Raw genomic sequence first — 5,133 nt, forward strand, 5'->3', positions numbered from 1 at the left:
TTTATTAATGAATTAATATTAATTTTATTTTAAACATTTTCGAAAAAATCATTTTTTTGTCAATATTTGCTGTTAAAAAAATACGAAAAATAAAAAAATACTTTAAACATTATTTCTCAGTTCCCACTTCAATCACATTTTTGCAATTAATCAAAAGTATTTGGCAAAATAAATCACGCAAGGTTATGCACGGACTTGTTTTGCATGCATATGACACATGAATGAACGAAAAACAAACGCACACCATAGGCAAATGAATCACGCGCGCAGACTGCCTATACACATCGGTCGCACAGGCTACACGGCGTATGAGCGACTTTCATTGCATCAAAAGCAATTCGTGTGTTGTTGGCTTACCGAAAGGCTGCGCGTACACGCACAAACATGCATGTGCTTTTCAATTTGCTATTTAAACAATTTTTAATGCTAACTTCCATTGCGCTACAATAACAAACAACGAAAAATTACCACAATCAGCTATTGTCTGATTTAAAAATGGACACAAAAACGGTAAACGGCTTAAATACTTATGCGCATTTGACAAAATACATACATATACAGCCAATTATAGTGATTACTTATATTTGTTAAGTACACAAACATATGTACATACATACATATATGCGTTAAAAATTAACAAGCAGTGTATATTTGACAAAAAACAAAATACAAGCAGACCTTTAAGAAAACATGTGATAAGTCAATCGTTTTTAAGCGCACACTGTCTGCAGCTACTGCCATAATAATGTGCTAAACGCTGCGGGGTGTGTGGGAGTTGCAACAATGCGACAGACTTGGCGCTGTGTGCAATTGCATTTATTAAACACATTTGCATTGTTGTTTTTGTTTTTTTTTTCATTACCAGCGCCAAACCCACAACAGGCTGTGTCTGCCTGTTGGCCTACCTGGCAGCTTACCTGGCAGCTCGCCACTCCACAACTAAACTAACTGTGACTTGCCTGCCATGAGCTGTAGCTGTGTGCGCCAGTTAAGGAACCAGCTCTAAATTTAAACACACACACTCGTATATACATATGTAGTGTATAGCGTGCACTCATCACAAGCAGCGCCAACTCATAGCCCAGGTACAGTTTGGCGTGAATGGCGCGCAGGCTTTGTATTTACTCGCGGTGCGCTTGATATATGTCAGTAAGGCAGTGAGTTAGTGTGCCGTAGACGCTGTTCAAGAGTGAGTCATTTAAATTCAGTTCGGAATGTGCGCGTAAAAACTAAGAAAAAATAAAACAAAATTGAAAGATTAAAAAAATAAATTAAGAATAATTAGAAGAAGATTTTTTTATAAATAAAAACGATAATAAAAAAATTAATTAAAAGTAATAATAAACTAAAAAAAATAGAGAAATAGTATTTGGTATAATTTTTGTTTTTTTGTTTTCGTGCCTTGCCAAGTAAACGCAAGTGATAAGTAGGGAATAATGAGCAAATAAGTAAATATTTGCAAATAAATATGTGAAAATATATATAGTATGTATATTATGAATAATACACTAAATGCGTGTTGGTTATACAACGCTTAAATAAACAGTGTTAATTGTTGCCAAAAACTGGCAGCCCAACTGAAAATAAGCACAAGGTTGTTTGATTCGTGAAAAAAAGTTAAGAAAAAATAATTGTGAGTACAAAGCCATTACTTTGTTGTTAAATATTTAACTATGAAAACCCCCAAAAGCTTCTTCCGTAGTCTGAAATCAGCAGAAATCTTCGTCTTTAGCTTTTCAAGCCAGTTATGCATGAGCTCGGCTCCGTTGTCGCAAAATTTGGACAAGTGATTGCATCAACTAAGTCATTCAGTAGAGCTCAGTGCAAGTTAACCGTCATTATAAGAATTTTTTACTTATACCAGCTTTTTATTTGATTCGTTACTCTCGAAGATTATGCGATGATTTTATACCAGTTTATGCGAGTGCTGTGATCGCTTGTAATATGATCTTTAGTTGAAGTCTAACAGTTTATTGTACTCATACCAGTTATTGTAAAAATATAATTTTATACCAGTTTATTCGAGCGGTGTTATCGCTTGGAATTTCATTTTTAATAGTAGCCTAACAGTTTATTGTACTTATAGCAGTTATTTTTTAATTATACCAGTTTATAGGTTTTATACCAGTATTTTTTCTATTCGCTTCTCTTAAAAAATATATTATTTCATATCATAAAACTTTTTTTACCAAATTAAGCGTGTGGTGTTTCTAATCGAATTATACCGGTCATTTTTTCTATTCGTTACTTTTAAAGATTATCCTAAGGTATATTTCATATTTTGCAAGACCAGCTAGTATATCATTATTAATAAGATTTGCATCTTTATATCAGTTTAAGTCAGTGATCTAACCACTCGGAATTTGATTATTCAATTCTATCATTTAATTGTGTTTATACTAGTTCGGCTTTACACTCTCAAAGTCTATTTAATGGCATATTTCATAAATATAACACTTGTATTTTAATACCGGATTATATGAGGGATGTGATCGATTGGTATTTTATCTCTAATTGGAAAACACCACTTTATTGTACTTATACTAGTGAAGTGTTCATTTCGCCACTTTTGAAGATTATATTATACAATATTTTTTTTATTTATGAGACAACAGACAGACTTGCACGTTTATACCAGTTTAAGTGAGTGGTATAAACACTGGACATTTTATCGATAATGTAATTATGCCAGTTTATTATATTTACTAGTTACTTGTTCGATTCGGTACTTTCATATATTATATTATAACATATTTTACAGTCTGTAAGATTCTTCTTCTGCTTCCCCCGGCGGGTACTGTGTCGAATACCATTCGCAGAACATCACCTAGCCAGCGTAGCGGCTGTATAATGTATTTATACCAATTAATTGTTCGATTCGTTACTCTCATAAACTGAGTGAATAGGATAAAAACTGCTAAAAATTTAGTGAACAGCTCAGGAAAAATATGAGACTAAGTTTTCTTTCAAATTTTATTCGAATAGTAATTATAAAACTATCATTTAAAAAACTGTCAGCCTTATGACAGAATTTTAAGTGGTATAACTACTATCTATTCTATTTTTTGAATTGAATTATACCAATTGTTTGTTTGATCTATCACTCACAAATGTTTGACTTAATTGAGACTGATATTTCCTACTAATTTGGTGAATAACTAAATATTAACCATAATTTGAAAGTCTCTCATATTTATACCAGATTTTGCAGGTCTGGTTGCTGTGCTTCTCAAATATTTGGCAATAAGTATGCAACTAAATTGGCGACCCCACATTTCGGAATTTAATTATTTATGTTAATAAAACATTTTCTCTGAGGAATTTTATTACGATTTATGTATAAATATGTCAACGCCAACCCCATTAACCGAGTGATATATGTGCTAACTGATTATATGACTGATTAGATATTTGCATACTGGAAATACTCAACGTATTTGTATAATTTTTAGAAAGTCTTTAACTGAGTGGCATTCAAAAGGAAGCAATTTGAGGTAGCGTTATTTTTACGTTTTATGATTCCAGATATATTTTCGGTGAAATAGTGGTTATAAAATTGGTTAATTTAATAATCTAGTTTAAATGATATAAAAAAATCAAAATAATGATCTGATGATCTATTGCGATTAATTTCAAGATTTCGAATTTAAGCATTTCTGGTACATTTTATTATATGATTACAGTTGTCATTTGAACAAAATATTTAATCCAAATGAATGATCAAAACCTTGTTCTTATATGAAAAACTTTTTTATTTGACAAGATATCTTCATCAATATTGGTGCGGATTATTTTTAGAGGCGATGCTATGATATCTGAAGAAATTGTTCAGATCGAACTACTTTTATGCTTGTATGCTGCCATACAAACTGAACGATCAAAACCTTTTGTATGAAATCCTTTTTATTATTATTTTCCAAAGTAACAGTACAATATCCAAAGAAATTATTGAGATCGAACTGAAGTTCTTGTATGAAAAAATTTTATATTATTTAAAAATATTGATTATTGTTCATCACAATTCATAGCAGCAACTCTTGGTTGTTGACCTTTATTGATCGAGCTTAATTATTGTCTACCATATACTAATGATTAGTGATTTTAATTTTTAATTGTGTTTGAAATTTACTTCTTTTCATGCCATTTTTTCAAAACATTATGGAAGTTTAGAATTTTTAAACTTTAATAAGGAAATACCACGCTATTTCATGCACTTATTGCTGGCAGCGTTGCTCTCCAAGGTCAAATATAACTGAAATTTATACATTTTTGCCTAAAGCTACAGTAATAAAATCGTTAATAAATCTCTTTATTCATACAAACATATTTCTCTGCTTCATTGTGTTTAATTACTTGAGTTTTTGCTTTCATAATTAATTCTTTTCTTCTTCACATTCAGCATGTTCTAAAAATGGTTTCGCTGGCTGATTAATAATTTATTTCCACATTCATCAAAATTCACACAGATAATAGCTATCATTACGCTCTAGCTTAAGATTTTTTTGTCTAATATATACATAAATATACACAGTACGATCATTAATCAGACGCTTGCAACGACTGAGTGACTCACCAAAAACTTAATAGCCAAGTTATTCCCCCGTTGGAAGACAGGCATTTGCTGCGAGACACACTAAATCATTGGTGAAAAAAGTAACAAAGTTGCCAACTTCAAACGTTTTTACTTTGTCAGTTTCGCAGTTGTTTATATTTATATTTATTACAGTACTTTTAGTTGTTTAAATAATACTTATAATTAGCTTGCATTTTGATTAAGCACTTGTTCGTGAGTGTGTGATTTCAATTTAGTTTTTTTTGATTTCTATTTTTGCGCTCACGACCACGTCACGTGTGAAATTTTTCCACTTTAACACAGTTTATGCATAATTTTGCGATTTTCGTGCGAAAGCGAATGTGTTTTACATTATTTTGTACATTTCTCATATTTAAAGAAATAATGTTCGATAAATTTTAGCTTTACGGAGGGTCTTGCCTTGCTAAATCTTGCTCAAAGAGGGATTTTTGTTTACATTTTGCGTTAATAGTAATTAATTAAAGCTATCAGTGACTGATTGGACATTCCAAGTTTGCATTAAATTTTTATTTTTTTTTTCAATTTAATTATTATATTTT

General features: G+C 30.9%; 1 protein-coding gene across 6 annotated transcripts in view; it reads left to right on the plus strand.

Moving 5' to 3' along the window:
• Positions 1-5,133, plus strand: part of LOC108977069 (putative uncharacterized protein DDB_G0292292) — a 48,883-nt gene that overhangs the window by 28,135 nt on the left and 15,615 nt on the right. The window contains exon 1 of one of the 6 annotated variants that reach the window (XM_018946580.1): positions 1,536-1,633. The exons of the other annotated variants lie outside the window; for them this stretch is intronic. The gene's annotated coding sequence lies outside the window, so the exon portion shown is untranslated. Of the gene's footprint in view, positions 1-1,535; positions 1,634-5,133 lie in introns of those variants that run through there. 6 annotated transcript variants of the gene reach the window in all.

This window comes from Bactrocera latifrons, unplaced genomic scaffold (assembly GCF_001853355.1).
Source record: "Bactrocera latifrons isolate USDA-ARS-PBARC rearing strain unplaced genomic scaffold, ASM185335v1 scaffold_83, whole genome shotgun sequence".
NCBI lineage: Eukaryota > Metazoa > Arthropoda > Insecta > Diptera > Tephritidae > Bactrocera > Bactrocera latifrons.